The sequence below is a fragment of the Callithrix jacchus genome, chromosome 15 (genome assembly GCF_049354715.1).
Source record: "Callithrix jacchus isolate 240 chromosome 15, calJac240_pri, whole genome shotgun sequence".
Lineage (NCBI taxonomy): Eukaryota > Metazoa > Chordata > Mammalia > Primates > Cebidae > Callithrix > Callithrix jacchus.
Window position 1 is genome coordinate 49,665,726 of NC_133516.1, and position 21,389 is coordinate 49,687,114.

Sequence of the window (21,389 nt, forward strand, 5' to 3'; positions counted from 1 at the left end):
TCATTGGATTTAGGGCTCATACTAAATTCAGGATTATTTCATCTTAAAATCCTTAACTGCATCTGCAAAGACCCTTTTACCAAATAAGGTCACTTTAACAGGTTCTGAGGTTTAGGAGTTGGACATATCTTTTGAGGATGCCACATATTCAACCCATTAAGTGGATATACAGGTAGAAGTCAGAAAACTTAGGTTTTAATCCTAATAATATGACAATAGTTATCATTTAAGAACATTTTAAATCAATTGTCAAGCACTCATTTGTGATCAACAAGTATTTATTGAATATCTTCTATATGCCAGGCACTATTCTAGGTTCTCAGACTTAAGTAACATACAAAACTGGCAGTAATTTTTGCCTCATAAAGGCTACTCTCCATTGGGTATAGGCAGAGACAGACAGGTAAATAAGTTGAAGCATATGGAATGTCTGATGATGATGAACACTAGAGAGACAGTAAATTAGGGAGGAGGACAGGGGTTCTGGGGTGCTGAAAGGTGACAATTTTAAGTAAGATGGTCTTGGAAACTCTCAGTAAGAGCTACCATTTGAGCAAAATCTCCAAAGAAGAGTCTGGTAGGTGCCTGGAGAAAATGTCTCCTGCATACAGGGAACAGCAAGTGCAAAGGACCCGAGACTGGAACAGGCCTGGTCCTTTTGAGAAGTAAAGAGGCCAGCAAGGGAGAAGGGAGTGAGCAAGGGGAAAAGGTGGAAGAAGGTGAGGTGGAAGAGATATTGGGGTTTCCTGTTGGGACTTTTTGCAGTTTCCTATTGGGACTTTTTGTTCAGAGTGGAATGAGGAGGCATGTGGTTCTTCATGTATTCCGCAGCTGCAGCTGCTAGAATATGCTGAATGGGGAGCCATAGGCATGACACAAACCGATTCCATGATTGCAGCATCACTCTGCAGCTGTATGGAAAACAGACTGATGTGGAGGCAAGGGTAAAGCAGGAAGACCATGGGGACAGTTGCCCTCATGAAGGGGAGGGATGATAGGGGCTTGGACCAGTGGAGATTGGGAGAAGTCATGGGGTTCTTCATGTGTTCTGAAGCTGGAGCTGCTAGAATATGCTGAGGGCTTAATGTGAGGGCTGAAAAAAAGGGGTCAAGAACACCTCCAAGGTATTGGGCACCCAAACCAGAAACATTTTACTGAGATGAGGTGGTACTAATGACTTCACATGCATTAGACAACCCACTGCTCATCCCTATAAGGTGAGTAATATTATTATACTGGTTTCATAGATAAAGAAACAGTCTTTCAAAATTTAAGTAAACTGTCTAACAGCATGTAGCTATTAATAGTTAAGTACCTGAAATAGGACTTAGGCCCAGGTCTCTCACATTTGTAATCCCAAATTTGTAACTCTCAAAGCTCTAGCTTTTTCCTCTGTAAGAATAATCTTCTAAGCTACATTCACAAGATTGTAGGAGTTGTGAGGATGAAGTAAAAATGCTTTATAAATTACAATGTATTATCCAAATATGTATCAGTTATCTATTTCAGTGTAACAAAATAAACTTAGTGATGTAAAATAACAATGTATCATTATCTCTTATGGTTTTGGAGGTTGACTGGGTTCAACTTGGTGCTTCTTGATCAAATATCTCTTGTGGTTTCAGTCTGTTACTGCTTAGGCTAGAGTCATCTCAAAGTCTTACTCGTGTGTCTGGTGCTTGATGATGGCTTTTGGTTAGGACCTCAGCTGGGATTATTGGCTGGAATGTCTGTACATGGCTTCTCCACGTGGCCTGGACTTCTTTACAGCATGGTGGCCAAGTTCCAAGAACAAGCATCCCTAAAAAGAAAGAATTAGGTGGAAGCTGTATTATCTTTTATGATCTAGCCTGAATATAGAATCACTTCTGCTGTATACTACCAATAGAGGGAGTCAGAAAGTTCCACCAGGTTCAAGGGGAAGGGATATAGACACCATATCTTTATATGGGAGTGGCAAAGTCATATATTCACAGCAGGTGAGATGGGAGATATTGTTATCACCATCTTTGGAAAATACAATCTACAACAAAGTAGAAGATATTATTACAAGAGAAGTTTATCAAGGCAAGAGGGCTCGACAAAATGAGACAGATTGGGCTCTCAGTGTAAGCCAGGCACAAGTAAACACACAGAGAAATTTAGAGCAGGTAACTAGAAACAGTCTCCCAGGGTAGTAGCAGAGTAAGCAGACAGCATTACACAGCCAGATGATGATGGATATCTGGGCCCAGGTCCAGAAAATTCTGCCCATTGTTGCATTTTTTTCCCCATCTTTTTTTATGATTTGTTCTTGAACTTATGAAAAGAGCTCCAGGTAATACATCTTATAGAAAAATGGAAAAGCTACAGGGAAACATAACAGAAAAACAATTCCCCAGCAACCCACCACACAATCAGAATCCATAGTAATGTGCTGGTGTTGGGTATGTTATCTTCCTGGGTGGAGATCAGTGCAGTGAGTAAGGGCTTCGGAATTGAAAATCCCACAAACCTGGTTGAAATCTCAGCTCTGTCTCTTTTAGCTGTATGATCTCTTGGGCAAATTACATAACCACTCTGTACCTCAACTTCCCAGTCTGGAAAATTGTGATGATATTAAAATAATCCTATAATGTGGCACAGGGGCTGGAAAATAATAAGTTCTCAATGCACATTAGCTTGTAAAATCACTATTAAATACAGATATGATTCTTTTCACAAAATGGGATCATTTACAAAAACAGCATGCACGCTGTTATCTACCTGCTTTTTTCATGTAATAAATTTATCTTGAATATCTTCCTGTAAGACTCGGTATCACTCAGGAAATAGACACTGGTATCATGTGTTTATGAGATGCACATCCTTTCATTGAGTACGTGAATGACAATTTGTTTATTTAACTGATTCTAATTGTTGGGACATTTAGGCCTCTTTTTTTTTTTTAAAAAAAGTTTTACCTATTATATATAGCCCTGCAATACTCAAACAGTTGTCTAAATATTTTCTTATTGCTTAGAACATTTTTTTCAATAAACAAATGAATATTGACAAGTTTCTAGAAGTGGATTTACTGGGCCCAAACTGTCTCATTCAGTTATTTTAAATTTACTTTTTTATTATGAACATTTCAAACAGATAATTAGAAAACATAGTGTAATAAGACAAACATATAGCTGGCAAGTATATTCAGCCTGATTACATTCTGCGGTATTTGCTTTGTGTCTGTTTTCCTTAAGTATTAAAAAATAAAACATATCCATAATTACATTTCACCCTACTATTGTAAATATGTGCCTCATAAAATGAGGACCTTTTCCTATATGATTATTGTACCTAACAAAATTAAGTACAATTCCATAATATCGAATACATGGTCCATTTAAAAAATTCCCAGTTGTCCAAAATGCAGCTTTTAAAAAATACTGAACATCGACTTAAAAAAATTTTTTTTATTATACTTTAAGTTCTACAATACATGTGCTGAACATGCAGGTTTGCTACATAGGTACACACATGCCATGGTGGTTTGCTGCACCCATCAATGTGTCATCTACATTACATATTTCTCCAAATGCTATCCCTCCCCTAGCCCCTCACCCCCTGATAGGCCCCAGTGTGGGATGTTCCCCTCCCTGTGTTCATGTATTCTCATTGTTCAACTCCCACTTTTGAGTGATAACATTTTTCAAATTAGGATCCAACCAAGGATTAGTTATTATGTTTGATTGTTGCATCTCTTAAGTGTCTTTCCATCAAGAGCAATCCTCTCCACCTTTGTTCTCCTCTTTAACACTGACTGGCTGAAGAGACTGAGCTGTTGATTGCCTCCTCTTCTAAACATTAAAAACTCTGTTTCTCAAAGAAAATTCTCAGATGTAAAATCCTTGGACTAAAAGGCCCCACCTGGTTGTAGGCTTCTTCCAGGATGTGTGAGCCTTTTGCCTGCAGGTGTGGGCTGCTCCAAAGTGAGGCCCTTCTCATTAGATAGAGACCTTTCGTCAAGGCTGGCTCCAGTAAGGCACTCGGGAGGCCCCACCCTTTCTATTGGGATGTCGGGCCTCACTGTTCAGTACAAAGTCTCTTCAGAAAAAAGGCAATTTTGGAAGACTTTGTTGTCCGCTATCGTCAGATGCAGACAAGCCTCCCTGGGTAGATTTGTGTTCCCGCTGGTTGGGTGAGTGAGAGCAGACCTTTACAATCAGAGATATGCATTGAAATCCTGGTTCTGCCTGTTACTAGGGTAACTTGTTACATTGGAAAAACCACTTAAACTTCCAGTTATTTGGCAGTCTAGCGGAAGGCACTGAGTCCTTTGTCATGCACCTGTCTATTTCATACACTGCTGGGCAGCAAAGGTACTGCCTGCCATTGAGAGGTGGGCAGGTCTCATAACCTCCACGACAGGCCTCTCAAACATTCATGTACCTCAGAATCACTTTTGCAGTGAGGGAGACTTGTAAAAACCATAGATCCCTGATTCTGATTCAGTAGATGAGACCCAGGAATCTACTTTTTAAATTTCTTTAAAAAAATTTGTATAAATTAAGAGGGTAAAAGTGTCTTTTTGTTACCTGGATATATTGCATAGTGGTGACATCTGTACTCACCCTACGCTTCGGAGTCTCCAATGTCTATCATCAACCCACACTTTGTGTCTTCTGTATACATTATTTCACTCCTACTTATAAATGAGAGCATGCCACATTTGACCTTCCATTTCTGAGTCACTTTACTTAAAATAATGATCTCCAGCTCCATTCATGTTTCCACAAAGGAAAATATGATTTCATTTATTTTAATGGCCCAGTAGTATTCCATTATATATATTTCTTTACAGGCACCCTAAGGAACTCAGGGCCTGAAATTCAGGGCCCTATGCTCGAAAAAAGTCTTATTGGAGAACTTCCATTTCCTTGTTAGTAATAGGTAACACTTGATAGCAATTGCAGTTGTACCAGGCACCCTTCTGACCACACACATTAACTCAACACTCACAACTACTCCATGCCAGATACTCTTTGTACCCATATTTTATCCATGAGAAAATCAAGGCTCAGAGAGTTTAAGTAATTTGCTCAAGGTTGACACTGATAGTAGGTAGCTGAGCCAAGTGCTAGCATTCTGTGATTTTTTTTTTTAGAAGTAACAAAATAAATGACCTGGTATTTTAACTTTGAGAGATATGGCAGTGTCACAAGAAATAACCACGCGATATTTCTGAGAATGTTTGGGTGATAAGGAGATCTGAATTCAGGGCTGCCTTCCAGAAAACAAGCTGCCAACTTTAAGGGTGAGAATTGATATAGATGTTTCCAGTGAGAAATTTCAGTATCTGAAGATTAGACAATATCATCAGATTTTGCTATTTTTTTAACTAATGGAAATGTCAGTCCCTTCCAGTGTTGTTACATTATTCAATTTGGGAACAAGAAATACAGGATACTGAAGGATGCTCTTAGAAACCAAAGTCAAGTCTTTGGGCATCTTGTTCTGACATCATTTTGGTGAACTAGCCCAGTTTCCTTCTGCACTATGAGAGAGGCTGTTAGGGTAAGGTTGCCTGTTAAAATACAGGATGCCCACATGAATGTGAATTTGAATTTCAGATAAATAATGAATATTTTAGTATAAATATATCTACTTATAGATGTATGTATGTATGAATATGTCTCAAATACTGCAAATACTTGTTTGCTAAATATGACAACCCTAGATTGTGGTGCATGGCAATGCTTCTCAAAATTTACTCAACATATAAGTCAGTTGGGAATTTTGTTAAAATGCAGACTCTGAGTCCGTTGCTGTTATGTTGAAGCTGTTGTTCTAAAGATCACATATGAAAGGAAAGGGTGATGGGGGATATTTCTTGAATTTGGCTGGGATAGAACCACCTGTGGTGCCTATTGAAAATACGGATACTTTGCCATAACAAACTAACACAGTTTGAATGGCTTAAATGATGGGAATGTATTTTCTCACAGTTCTGGAGGCTGGAAGCCCAAGATCAAGGCATCAGCCAGTTGGTTTACTTCTCAGGTTTTCCTCCCTAACTAGGAGGCAGCTGCTCTCTCACTGCTTCTTCATGTGATTGCGTCTCTGTGCCTGTGTGCCCCTGGTATGTCTCTGTGTAATCACCTTGTCTAATAAGAACATCAGCTGTATTGAATTAAAGTGTACTCTGATAGTCCCATTTAACTTAATCACCTCCTTAAAGTTCCTGTTTCCAAATGCAGTCATATTCTGAGGCATTGGGGGTTAGGATTTTAACACACGAATTCTGGGAACACTCAATTCAGTCTGTGACACCATCTGAGAAACCCTGAGACAGACTTTCTGTGGGAGGGATTTTCAGAGGGTACCAATTTGACCACATAGAAGCCCTGGTTGAAGAATATTCCAGATGAGTTTCATTAGGTAAATTTAAGAAATCTGGTGTAGAATAGTAATTCTACAACTTAAGCATCAATTGGAATCACCTGAAAAACTGGTTCAACGCCCCAAGATTCTGACTGAAGAGGTTAAGGTGGAGCTCAGATTCTGCTTCTTAACAAGAAGACACTTAAGGACACCACCTTAGACAAATCCTCCCCTCTCTCACAAGTAGGCACAGGAGGAGCATGCTTCTCACGTGGCTGTGGTGTGGATTTCCTGAGATTAGGAGGCAAAACCTCTTGGGAACTTCAGGGCTCTATATTAGATGAAAGTGAGTCATGATGATGAATTTTACACCAGTTCTAAAGCATAGGAACCAAAGTCAATGTATTGTTATGAACAGCAAAAGAGTGCGCCCTTTTTAAACAAATCTTCAACTTTTAAGTTCAGGGGTACATGTGCAGGATGTGCAGGTTTGTTACATAGGTAAACATGTGCTGTGGTGGTTTGCTGCCCAGATCATCCCATCACCTGAATATTAGGCCTAGCATCTGCTAGCTAGTCTTCTTCATCCTCTGCCTCCTCCCATCATCCCCTGACAGGCCCCAGTGTGTGTTGTTTTACACCCACCTCCTGCCACCATGTGTTCATGTGTTCTCATTGTTCAGCTCCATTTATAAGTAAGACATGTGGTATTTTGTTTTCTGTTCCTGTGTTAGTTTGCTGAGGATAATGGCTTCCAGCTTCACTCATGTTCCTGCAAAAGACATGATTTCTTTCCTTTTTATGGCTGCATAGTATTCCATGGCATATATGTACCACATTTTCTTTATCTAGTCTATCATTGATGGGCATTTGGTTTGATTCCATGTCTTTGTTATTCTGAATAGTGCTGCAATGAACATAGGTATGGATGCATCTTTATAACAGAATAATTTTATAGTCCTTGGGTTATATACCCAGTAATGGGATTGCTGGGTCAAATAGTATTTCTGCCTCTAGGTTTTTGAGGAATCACCAGACTGTCTTCTGCAATGGTTGAACTAATTTATACTCTCACCAACAGTGTAAAAGCATTCCTTTTTCTCCACAACCTTACCAGCATCTGTTGTTTCTTGACTTTTTAGTAATTGCCATTCTGACTGGCAGGAGATGGTATCTCATTGTGGTTTTGGTTTTTAGAACTTTCTTCTTATTCTATTCATGGATGAGTCAGCAAAGTGTCCTTCATTCTTGCCATCATAGTGGTCTTTATTAAAAAGCACATTGCTAGATCTCATGAAGCCAGTTTTCCAAATGTGATGCGAGTTGAAGATAAAATCCACCTAGTCTGGGAATGGAAAAGAGTTGAAAGTCCTCCAAATCATGTGATGAAACATGCAATCTCCTGAGAAATTGCTTTCTTGTTACAACTATGTTTCCTGAGACAGAAGTACTTTGATGTTGATCATGTTAATAAACTTGTAAATAAAGTCTTGCAGAAGAAGAAATCAATAGCTTTGCTCATAGATCTCTAAAGCACTTATGAGACTGACACTTTCTGGTGAATTAAAATTCTAGAAGTTCACCAATCCTGGTAAATACAGCGGTCTTAAGAAAATATACCTTTCTCTATATTGTAGTTTCGAGTCCCCTACTAAAAACCAGTACTCTGCCATGTTAATGACTGGCTAGTGAGCAATTTTAAACATCATATTTATAATAATGGGGCCATAAGTTGAACTTAGTCTTGTCTTCAGCACACTGGATTAAGAATATCACTTATTAATTCAGTGAGAATTAAATGTGTGCAAAGCTGCTACTCTATACTTGGCAAAGTATAATAACTCCATAAACGACATTTTATTTGTATGGTTATACATCTAAATATGTTGTCTTTTTCTGCTCATTTAAACTTCAATGCTTTCTTCTTTTTTCTTTTCTCTTTTTCTTCCTTTCTTTGTTCCTCCTAGCTAATTAATCAAAACATGATGTTTATCTTAAAATAGGGTACATTGACCAGAAACATTGTGAGGTGAGCTTTTTGTTTTTGTTGTTCAATCTCTGAGATAAGGAAACTGAGGTCCAGAGATTAAATAGCTTGATCAAGGTTAATCAACTTGTTAAGATAGAGCTGACTTTGAATGTAGGATTCTGATCCCGGCTGAATTAGGTGCCTTCGGTTTTATCCTCCAGATGAACACTCAACTTTAATTTTTTCCACTGCACTCTATTCTCAGAAGACTGAGCACTTGGGGTGCCTTGAAAAACTCCCTTGCTTTCTGGCTACCCATTAGGATCAGCCAATGGGGAACACTGTCAGGACATGGGGCAGGGGTTGGGGGTAGGAGAGGGAGGCTGGGGTCTTTTATTCCCTTGGCTTCCTTCTCAAAGGGGTCACTTTGGACTGACTGTCACCTTAAACAAAAACCACAGCTCCTAGGAAGGTAGCCCTCTCTGTATGTCTCTTTCCAGGTTCTGATAACAGTTCCCTTCCATTGTCCCCTTCCAGCTAAGAAGTGGGAACAGCTCTGCTGCCACTAACATCAGGACACTGTTACTGCTTTTTGTTTTGTTTCATTTTGTCTGACGGAGTCTCGCTCTGTCACCAGGCTGGAGTGCAGTGGCATGATCTCCACTCACTGCAACCTCCACTTCTGGGTTCCAGCAATTCTCCTGCCTCAGCCTTCTGAGTAGCTGGGATTACAGGTGCCTGCCACCAAGCCCAGCTAATTTTTGTATTTTTAGTAGAGACGAAGTTTCACCATGTTGACCAGGATGGTCTCGATCTCCTGACCTCGTGATCTGCCTGCTTGGCCTCCCAAAGTGCAGGGATTACAAATGTGAGCCACTGCACTCAGCCTGTTACCACTTTTATAGCTTTCTTGCATCCTTTGTCAGCAATTCCCACATCAAAACTGCTCATTATTCTATTTGTGCCATTTGTTTCTCACTCATAGGGCCCTACCTCATAGACTCTGCCTTATTCACTTCTCTGGACTTGGAGGATGTTTAAGGAACTGCCTATGACCAGCATTCTGATTCTATCCATAGCTCAGATAAGCTTAGACTTCCTTTGTTGCGGAGGGAATTCGGCCATGATTGCTCCCTTCTCGGCACAAAGGAAGAGATGGAAAATCAGCTGGAGTTCTAACATTTACCTTCCAACAACTGCTTCCTTCATGTGAAATCTTTGAAGAAAGGCTGGTCTATCCCAGATGGCAAAGAGCAGATAAATTGAGGATGATCTTGGGGACTGAAAAGTTAAGTGAACTTTGTAATTTTTATCTGAACGATACAATATGATTAAAATACAGAGGAGTTTGCCCCCAAGGAGAAACACTTAGAGCAGGCTTAACTAGGTCCCTGCTTGGCAGCAGAATTTTATGCCTCTCAATATTTGCATGGTCAATTAATCCCTTAAAGTGATGACTAGTAGGCAATTTATTTGGATGGTACAAGGGGCTAATTGGTAATATTGTTACACAAAATCTTGTGGGTGAAAATTATGCCTGTCTTTAAAAAAATATGCCTTTGGTATTTGAAGGCAGAGCCTTGGGCCTCAGAGGAATTCAGACTGCTGATGTCAGAATTAATGAAGAATATGGAAACTTAAGTGTAGGAGGGATGGAGTGAAAAATGCATTAAAGATTAATGATATTAGACTAGTGGGAGAGCCACATTTTCTGGTGATCAAAGACTCTGAGGCTTTCATCTGCAAGTGCCTGGGAGAATGTTGAACATCTTGGAATTTGACATATTGCCTTTGGTTAAATTCAGCCTGCTATTCAGCAAAGTGCTCCAAGAAAAATCCCCCACCCTTCAGGCTCTGATCTGTTCATTCATTCAAGAAACATGTTTCGAGTGCCTACTCTGTGGCAGGCATTGATTAAGGAAAAAAGAAAAAGCAACACTGAGGTCAGTGCTGAACCAAAACACATACATTCCCTTCTCTCATGGAGGTTCCAATGCCTTGAAATAGACAAGTTTTCTTGAATAGTAGAATGTGCATTTGCATTCTTAGGTAATTATATGTTTTTGGTAATATGTACTAGGATAACAAGAAGTCTTCTAGTTTCAAAATACATCAAACATTGGATAAAATATAATAAGAAACATATTATAGCCAGGCATGGTGGTGTGCATCTGTAGTCTCAGGTACTTGAGAGGCTGAGGTGGGAGGACTGCTGGAGCCCAAAATGTTGAGCCTGCACTGAACTAAGATCACACCCTTGCACTCCAGCTGGGGTGACAGAGCAAGACCCTGTTCCCCCCCTCAAAAAAAATCAAAAGTGGAACTAAATGCCCCCAAAGTCAGAGCAGTCCTCAGTGACCAGAAAAAAAGGAAAAGCAAAAATAATCAAAGCAAACACACAAAAACCCTGAAAACCAGAGAGGGTAATGTGGGCTAAAGTTCAAGTTGTCTTGTCTCTGGAGTGAGAGAGAAAAATCCTCTCAGGTTATACCTAACAGAGAATAGGTCACTGTGTGTGAGAGTCATTCCAACACAATGGACAGTGAATTTAAGCCCTCAAAGTAAGGTAATGTTCCAAAAAAAAAAAAGAAAAAGCAAAATTGTGTTCTTAGGGCATCAAGCCAGACAATGTGGCCTAAGGTGGGCCGTGTCTCTGCTGTGGAAGCTTCCCAGAAGACACTGTACCTGGAGTGACTCTGAAGAATAGGCCTGATTCAGGGCTCATGCCTGTAGTGCCAGCACTGTGGGAGGCCAAGGTGGGCAGATCACTTGAGGTCAGGGGTTTAATACCAGCCTGCTAACATGGTGAAGCCCTGTCTCTACTGAAAATACAAAAATTCGCCTAGTGTGGTAGTGTGTGCCTGTAATCCCAGCTACTTGAGAGGCTGAGGCAGGAGAATCACTTGAACCCAGGAGGCAGAAGTGGCAACGAGCTGAGATTGCACCACTGCACTCCAGCCTGAGCAGAAGAGTGAGACTGTCTCAAACAATAAATTGGATGAGTGCAGTGGCAACCGGGGGTTGCCAGTCCTAGTAGAAGGTTGGTTGTGTATTGGGTCTGGGTTAGTGGGGCCAGACAGTGTTGGAAGGACTCAGAGGATGCTATAGCTGAAAAGAGAGAGAGAGACAGAAAGAAAAGGGTGCATTATGAAACTAGGAAGCTAAGCTAATACAAACTTACTCATGTTGGGGGCAGGAGTTTCACCTGTATCTGAAAATCAATCACCTGAAAATCAATGGACCACTATTATTAGTAAGAGTTTTAAGCAGTGCGGTAACATCAGAATTATTTTAAAGTCATCTGCTTGCTACTTTTTATAGTAGGACTACAGCAGGGTATGAGTAGAAGATGATCCAGGAGAAAGAATGCCATGAACAGGACATTATGGAAGGCAGTGGGGGAGATAACTCCTACAAAAGGATGCAGGACTTCGCTCAGTGCTTCAGTCATATTTCTGGTGTTGAAAAGGAGTAGATAGAATACTCTGACATGGGCAAGAAATCTGCACTGTACATGTGGTTTCTGATTGAAACATTGAAAAATATGACAAGATCTGGCAGGAGCTGGATTTAAAAAATAATTACAGTAAGACATGAAATCCAGAATTCCTAAACAAACCACCATCACCAGTATCAAAAATGTGCTTTTAAGGAAAGAAGAAGAAAAAGCCAGCTGTATTAGATTCTAGAGCAGAAGTGGGTATAGAATGTAGCTGTACATCTACTTCAGGGTTAACATATAGCAAACTTTTTTTTCAGTTCCTCTGCCCTTTCCTATTCTCTCACCATTGCACCTTCATGAGCCATTTTTCCTCTGGTTCAATTTCTTCCCTTAATGAAGGTCCTGCCCCCTCTTTCTTCCATGCCTTCATTTGCCTATTTTTATTTCTTCCAAATGTTTACATTAATAGCAAAAACTGACGTCACTCACTAACAAAGCTGACATAGAAGTACAACCTCATGGTTGTGCTAAACACCACAAGTGGGACCATTTTTTAGTTCTTACAACAACTCTGTGAAGTAGATACTTAATATTCCCATTTGCAAATAGGAGGAGTGAGATTCAGGGAACCTGGATGACTTGAACAAAGGTCACATAATTAGTAATGGCAGAGACAGGATTTAAACCAGGCAGCCCACTAAAAAAAATCAGAATTAGCTCTTGGTATAGCCACCCATAAGCCTACATACTTGGGCTTAAACTTTACATTGACTGTATATCACCTAGATAGCTTGTGAAAATGCAGATTTTGATTTTGTGGCCCTAGAATGGAGCTCAAATTTTGCATTTTTTACATGCTGTCATGTTGAAATTTCTGGTTCATGGATCCCACTCTGAGTAGCATTAATGTGTGACAGGCATTCAGTGAATACTTATTGAATAAAATAATTCAAATAAAGACACGCTAAGATGTATATATCAGTGATTTCTTTCTTTGGATATCTTGTTGCTTTGCACTTATGGCTGTCCGAATAGTAATTATTCAGTTGAATTCTGATTGATCACCTACTATGGATAGGGAAGACCCGCTGTGGAAGATGCAGAGATGAATGGATATGACCTCTCTTCTGAGCTGGAAGCCCAGGGTGCCATTGTCAGGTGGCAATGGACTCTGGCTCAGCACAGGCTCCTGGACTAGTTTTCACTCAGCCTGCTTTCCTTACCTCTAGTCTTCCTGACATGATCTACCAGGGACAGTCTCCATGCTAAGTGTTTTATTAATACATGTATCATTTCATTAGTTCCATTCGATATCATTGCACTGTAGGTACTACTGTCTTCCCTCATTTACATATGAGGAAACTGGCAGAGAATAGTTAACTAGCTTGTCCAGATACACAACAAGGTTGACATTTGAATCAAAGCGTTTCTCATTATAGGACCCCATTTCTTATTTATTTACATACTTATTTGTTAGTTTATTTTAATATTTACAGATTCAGGGGGTACTTGTGCAGGTTGTTTTTTGACATGGATATGTTGCGTATGGTGATGTTTCGGCTTCTAGTATGCCCGTCACCTGAATAGTGAACATTGTACCCAACAGGTCATTTTTTAAGCCCATATTCCCCCACACCCTCCCACTTTTTGAGGTCTCCATTGTCAATTATTTCCATCTGTATGTCTATGTGTACTAATTGTGAGCTCCCATTTATAAGTGAGAACACATAGTATTTGATTTTCTAAATTATTTCACTTAGAAATAACTTAGTTATTTCACTTGAAGGATGACCTTCAGCTTCATCCATGTTTCTGAAAAAGACATGATTTCATTCTTGGATATGTGGAGCACCATTTCTTAACCATGATGCTCTTCTGCCAATCTGGAATGATGAGATCGTGAATGACGCAAAGGTGGAAAAAGGAAGTCGCAAGCATGCAGGGAGTTGTCTTGTTTGGTCTTTTTAATCTTGAGAAATACAGAAAATGGAAAATACAGAAAAGTGCATAAAAAATGGTGGGATATTTACATTGATAAAGGCTTTTTGTCAGTCTTGTTTCATATTTTTTAACTTAAAAGAAACAAAACCCTACAGGTAATTTTGACATTCCCTTTAGGCCTCTCAATTCACATTTCCTCTCCCAACCTTCCCAGAGCTGTGCTTGTTTACTTCCAGGTCATGTTTTTCTATTTCTAGAAAATATTTTTATATATCCTTGAAGTTGTTTTTCTATAATATATATATATATTATAGAAAAAATATATATGTTGCAACACAACATATATATTATATTGTTTGAGTGTTAAAAAATCCAGAAGTTATAATATGCTATAGGTAATGATCTACAACATACATTTTTCACTTGGCATTATGTTTTGGATATCTGTCTGTGTTGAATCATATAGGTATAGCTTTTCAATTTTAAATTCTACATTCCATCTTATCTGTTCTACTGTCAATGGATATTTACCTTGATTATAATACAATTTTGTGAATGCTGATGTAAACATTCTTGAGAAGTCTTCTAAGACATAAGAGTAGGAGTTTCTATAGAATCCATAGGTAGAAATGGAATTGTCAAATTGCAGATTATGTTCTTTTAAAAAATATTAATATATTTACAACTATTTTCAGAAGTGATTGCAGCAACTTAATTCCTCCCAGAAATGTATACTGTTATCAACACTTTATGAAGTCAGATATTTTTCTCCCTATTTGAAGAGTATAAAATGCTATCCAAATGTTAATTTAACTTGCAGTGCTTTGGTTGTTATGTTTGTTTTGTTTGTTCATTTGTTTGTTGTCTGTTGGGTTTCTATTTTGCCTCCTCACATCTTTGGCTCATTTTTTCTTACTAGTTTGTAACAGTCCTTATCTGTTCTTAATACTGTACTTAATAATCCTATTTGTGGTACATTATAATATCAATATGTATTCTGTTTATTAACTTTATATTATCTATAAATCAATACTTAAGATGTGGAAAAATTATGTTTTTGTGTTTTCCGTCTTTTTGTGTGTGTGTGAATTGTACCTGTCACTTATGAAGGGCTTCTTTGGGAAGAGGCAGCATAAAAGAATGGTTAGGAACTTTGTTTCTGTAGCTAGCCCGCCTGAGATGGAAGCTGAGCTGCCTCCTGCCCCGTCCCGTCCCGTCCCGTCCCGTCCCGTCCCGTCCCGTCCCGTCCCGTCCCGTCCCGTCCCATCCCATCCCATCCCATCCCATTCTATCTTATCCTATCTCCATCTTATCACATTGCATTGATCTGACCTTCAGTACAATGTTGAACAGTAGAGGTGTTTGGAGGAAGTAGGGTTGGAGAATTCCTTGTGAAGTAGCAGCATGGTTTTGATTGGAAATTACAAAATTCTTTTTTAGGCCTGCCCTGTGGAGCAGGCATGAGGGTAAGAATAGCTTTTGTTGCTTCATCCTTGCAGGGATTTTTGTCAAATTATCATTTGGAGGGAGTAGTCATACTGTATGTGAGGACAGCAGGCTTAGATTAGAAATGCTGAAAACTATTCTGGGTCCATCCATTACTAACTTTCAGTTTAATTTCATATGCATTTTTAGTTGTGATTTTATTGATTGATGTCCCTCAATAGATTCATGAGGATAATGCCCATGTCAAAATTATTGACTGATACAGTTCCAAAACTGGCATATTCTAGGTATATATTTATTGAATTATTGAATTAATGATCTCACTTTGCCTCTCTGTTCAGTTATATCTATAAAATGAGGTCAGTTGAATCTGCTCAACTCCCCTGAAAGAGATGACAAGGTTAAATCAGATAATGTGCTGTGAAAAACCACCCAATTTATAATGATCACAGGTCATGGTGCACAGCAGCAGGCAAGGAAGCACAAGCAGGTGGCACATTTGTCTGTCTCCTCTATCAGAATGGAAATCCCATGAGAACAGGGATTTGCTGTTACTTATTTGTTCCTGTGACCCATGTGTCTGGAATAGTGCCCAGAGTTCAGATACTTTTGGATAAATGGAATAGAGTAGAATTTAATCAATATCTTTATTTGACACAGAAAAAATAAAGGACAGAGTGAAGTTGAATTCAAGGATCTGATATCAAAGCATATATATGAGTGAGGGTGTATATGAGAAAAGTGGAAAAGAAGAAAGCAGAAGAAAAAAATGGACGGGAAAACCGTAAGTGAGAATGAAGGAGACAGTGTCTAGGATTAAAAAAAAATGCTAGACTGAAAAGGTCAACTTGATGTTTGGGGTTGTCTTTACAACTGAATAGGATCGATCAAATGACTAATATGATTGCATAAAACTGGTCATTAAGATGGTAAGGGAACCACAATTTAACTATAAATGCCTGATTTAGGATTTCTAAGTCAATGAAGAGAGATGAGAGACGAAAGTCTGCAGACCTCTGACCTTATGCATTCTGTGGAAGTGCTTTAAGACTTGGACAGTTGCCTGAGCTCTGAAAATGGTAATAATGTATCCTGAAGAACCTTGGATTTATACTTGGGGTTTGTCTATTCTAACATTCTCTGTATTCTCATAAAAGTAGTTTTAATCAGCATCTGTTTTTTTTTTTCCTTGTCCTGCATTTATTTTCTTGGTTTTTCCCCCTGCTAACAGCTTCCCAGTTTGTCTTGAGGAATAACTTCCTAGTTTCATTCTTTCGATTTGTGTGATGATTTACTGCTCTTCCATCACTAGGAGTGGCCATGGGACCCAGCAGAACAGTGAACACCGACCATATCTTGGTCACAATACTTTGCTCAGTAATGTACGCAAGGTCTAAGATAGGCAAATACATTCAATGTTTGGGCTTCTGGTCTGTTATGAAAGAGAAGTCATCTTTCAACTAGGGCTACTGCATTGACTGTTAACCAAAGAAGCAAACCTGCCCACGAGAAGCCAACCACCCCAAAAATGAAGCTAACAGGGAGAAACTGAGTCATGATGATAATGTTTAGGCACCTGAATCCATTCTTGCCTAAAGTTCTTCTGCCCCAGCCATTTCAATGCTTTTCTTTCAATGCATTTCTTCTGCCCCAGCCATTGCATCGGCCAGTACATTCTTTGGTACATTTAATTTGAATGGAGGTTAATGTGCTTCTGCAGTCCCAAAGCACATTGATTAATACACTTTGATTTTTTAAAACTTTTCAGTGGAATTGATTTTTGAGAGCATAGCCCTAATATCTAGTCTGAAGACAGTCAGAAGTACATGTCACACACCAAGTAAAAAATTACTTCTAGATGATTTTTTATTGAAAACACACCTTTGGAACCTTCAACTCTTGCAAGTGTTTGCATATCTGTAGGAGGGTATGGTTGAATTAGATTATGTCCCGGTCAAAAGTGTAAAATTGTGGGACAACTTTTCTTGCAATGATGCATGATATTGCCTGTATCTTCTGGCAACTCCAGATGAGGAGGTTAACTCTTGCCAGTTTGAGATACACCCTGCCATTTATCCCACTTTCTTATTTCTGTTCATGTTCATGTTTCTTAATGCCCCAATAACATTAAAAGACAGTTCCGTTGTGATAATAATGAAAATAGCTACTATTTTGAATTCTCACAGTACTAACTTCTTGACATAAGTCATTTCAATTAATCTTCCCAAGAACTCAGTGAGGCAGGAGTTAATATGCAATATATAATCACTGGTTCAGCATGAGGGTTTTGGGATTATTTAGTTTAACCTCACCTCACCTACCCCTCAAATATAAATAGGAAACTTCTGTATTCACCCTAATTAGCATCCAGAAGTTTCATTATTATTTTAGGGGTCTGCAGTTTCCCTGAGAGGTTGTGTATTAGTGAGGTGTCGCTTCAGCTAATCAGGTGAGATCTATCAGGTTGTTTTTCGTAAAGAGGTATGATTCTTGCAGGGTGTTTGCAGGTGATATACTGTTGTTTTGGCATTCCAATGAAAATCACCTGGAAGTTCATCCTTTTGTGATGGCTAAAGAGGTAGTAGTAAGAGTGATCATTCATCTCCCACATGACCCTTTAGTAGATGGAGCATTGCCACTCCATGTGATTCCTCCAGGAGTTTGCAAGCTGGGTCTTGTGGGGTAGGTTAATCTTTTATATTTTAAGGCAGTTGTCTCTAGATCTCAGAGCTTTTTTTTAAAGTAATTCTTCCACTTTACTTTGATCTTTATGCTACCCCTCCATCTCCTCCTCCTCTTTCTTTTTGCAATTATTTTTTCTCTTGTTCTTTCACAGTTGACAGGAAGGACTCGTTAAACTCATAACTCATATTATTAGCAACTAAAAAATTTGTTTAAGTTGCCTTGTTTTAAGTTTGACTTCAAAATAAAAAACCTAAACTTTAAATCATGCCACGAAGTAAAGAGAAATTCTTAAAATTAATCTTCAGAATTCATAAAGAAAAATGAAAAAGGAGTTAATTCTCCTTTTATAACATTGTGAATGTTCATATTCTAAAACCATTTCAATCCTCATTTTACAGATTAGGAAACCAAGGCTCAGAGAAGAAGTAACCAGTATTTAGTAATGAGTCAAAGGTCACAGAGTTAAGAAGCTGTAGAGCTTGGAGTTAAGCCTAGATGGGACTGAATATAAAACATTGCTGTTATTCATTTAGCCCAAAGGATATGGGCAAGATCTGGTCTATGATGCACTCTTAGGAAAATGATTCTAGAAAAATGTCATAAACAATGGCTTTTAGAAAGACAAAAAAAAAAAAAAAAAAAAAAAAAAGAATAAGCCACAAGATTTGTCAGTTCTTTTCTACAGGTTGTTATAGGGATGAGCCAACAAAATTTAGAAGTCCAGGTGGATTTCTGAACATATAACCTATAATGGTCCTTGACAAAGAACATTATTCTCTGAATTTATAGTTTGTAGACAAACTTCTAGATATTTGTTTTGCTCTGTGTTTAAAAATAACTTTAATATGTTCTATATGTAATTTTACTGATTAAAATGTTTACAACTATACATATTTATAACCCATTCATAGCTTTATTTCTCAATATCTAGTGAGTTATAGTTACATATTTTAAATAATTTTTGTCCTTATATAGTAGCTATGAACATAATACTTTTGTTAGTCTACACACAATGGAAACTGTTCTTTCAGTCTCAACAGTTATTAGCTGTTTACATTTCACATGAACACTGTTGATGTATGAAAAGCATCTTTTATTTTATTTTATTTTTTTTGAGATGGAGTTTCACTCTTGTTAACCAGGCTGGAGTGCAATGGTGCCATCTCGGCTCACCACAACCTCCGCCTCCTGGGATCAGGCAATTCTCCTGCCTCAGCCTCCCAAGTAGCTGGGATCACAGGCACGTGCCACCATGCCCAGCAAATTTTCTGTATTTTTAGTAGAGAAGGGGTTTCACCATGTTGACCAGGATGGTCTCGATCTCTTGACCTCGTGATCCACCTGCCTCGGCCTCCCAAAGTGCTGGGATTACAGCTTGAGCCATCTTTTAATCAGTTCTTAATAAACCCTCCTGCTTCATTTCTTGGGTCAGAATACAGGAAAAAAAAAGAGGTGTCTGTTTAATATTCTAAAAGGATCTGGTCACATCCAAAGTAGAACAGTTAATTCTACACTTTTTAACTTGCATAGGAATAACTTATAAACCTGATAATGCAATTGATTAGCAATGTCCATTTTCAGTAAGTGAACACTGCTTCGCACTAAGTTAGACTTTCCAAATTCAGGGAATGCCTCAAGTCAACTTGTTGCCATGGAACTGCATGTTTTTCTAATTGTAGTAAATTGCCACTTTTAAGTAAAATTGTTTTTTCATGGCTGGAGTATTAAAGTACTAAATGTGTGGATATACAAATGTTGCATACTGGAGGGTGATGTAGACAGCATGTCAACTGTTCCACATTGGACAGAGTCGGACATGGTATGTCACATTTGCTGGACTCCAGGTAATGTTGGAAATGCTTCTTCATGTTTTATATGTGACATTGAAAATGTTTTATTTGTTTGCCTTCAGTTTTTTTGTGTGTTTTGTCTTTCTTTTTTGGCTTAAAGATCATCATGAAAAACTCTTTACAGTACAGTGGTGATATCAAAGTTAGAAGGGAAAGCTAATGCGAAAAATGCCAAAATCCAAGTGAAACCCAACAGGATGAGCTCAAATAGGGGAGAATTTCATTAAGTGTAGTGATAACAGTAAAAGTTCAGAAGCATCAAAAATCCTAGAATGATATCAGGGTAATCGGGATTAAAATCTGCTCATGAAGGGAAAGAATAGAGGTCCTAGATGACGAGTCCTGCCGACAGAACATAGCTGCTTACGTAGATGATGTGACCATAGGTATATGCATTGAGTCACTACACACAATATTATCAGCTTATATCTAGAACATGAACTCCTTTCTTAAGGACTTTATTGACAGATGAGAGAAGTCAAAAATTCTGGGATGGCTTTGTCTAGAGGTACTGGAGATGCTGTTCAGATGTGGAATTGTGTTTTCTCCTCCTGTGGCCTGTTGACACTTCCTCACAAGTGCAATAAAAGAAATAAATGGAATCCAATGTAATTCTCTCTTCTATTTGTTTTTCTTCATTATTCTCTATATTGGTAAAGAGAAGCACAACTGTTGGGATCAAAAGAGATGATGTACCACTTAGCTATGAGTTTGGCCCATAGTAAGCTCTCAATACATGGCTTACAATTATAATGATTACCACATAGCTCATCATTTAATCCTAAATGACGATTTAACTACTACTCTTACCTGCATTTTTAGATGAAAAAGCTGAGAGTCACAGGAGTTACGTGGTTGAATCAGGGAAACCTGGTGTAGGCTTCAGAGTAGGAGGCAAACTGACGTCTCTCTGACCTCAGAGAAAGCTTATGCTGTTAACCAATAATCCTGACTGCCTCTCTAGAAAATCCAGTATGATTGGATAATGACAGTGAAGTCGGAAGAGGACGTTATAGTTTCCACATCCCCTTTAACTTGTTCTGGAAGTCTTGCTACTTTCCTTTGGGTCTTTAAAGCTTCCAGAACCATTTCTTTGTACTTTGAATGTCTTCTCAACTACGGCCAGAGAAAGAGAGAGAGAACTACATTAGCTATTAAATTGGATACATGGTCATATACTATTTTCTAACTGAACTTTTTAGTACTTCAAGGACTTGAAGTACAATTTAATGGTGTTTTAGCTGTCACCAGAATTAAAAGTCGAGTGCCACTGTGTGCTGAATTTGGTCCCCCCTTCAGCTGATATTTAGAGAAGTAATTATTCTACTTGAGTCTTGTGGATGTGTGTACCGTGAAACAAACAATAAAGATAGACCTCTTGAGGTCTGCCATGGGTTATTTATTTCCCCCTCATATTCCTCACTGAGAACAATTCACAGCCTACATTTTTGATCCACTATAACTTTTTCCTTAATAGAAAGGTAAAAGGACTTTAGAGCTAACTCTCCCAAATTTATATCATCACTAAATCACACTGTAAACAACAACAACAAAATCTAGTCCTTAAGGTTGCAAGCACCAGGAAGCAAAGGCAGAGGTAGCTCTTGACAGGGACCGATTAAACACACTCAAAGTGGCAGTTCTTCAAAGAGCTCATATTATGGACTGAGCAGAATCACAGTTGGCCAGTAAGGAATTCATATATTTCCATGTC

The 21,389-nt window shown here is 38.6% G+C and overlaps 1 long non-coding RNA gene across 1 annotated transcript in view; it reads right to left on the reverse strand.

Annotated features, from left to right (window-relative positions):
* Positions 1-305: 305 nt before the first annotated feature.
* Positions 306-21,389, reverse strand: part of LOC144579432 (uncharacterized) — a 149,620-nt gene continuing 128,536 nt past the window's right edge. The window contains exon 3 of the long non-coding RNA XR_013526917.1: positions 306-1,801. This is a non-coding gene — a long non-coding RNA (uncharacterized LOC144579432). The remainder of the gene's footprint in view (positions 1,802-21,389) is intronic.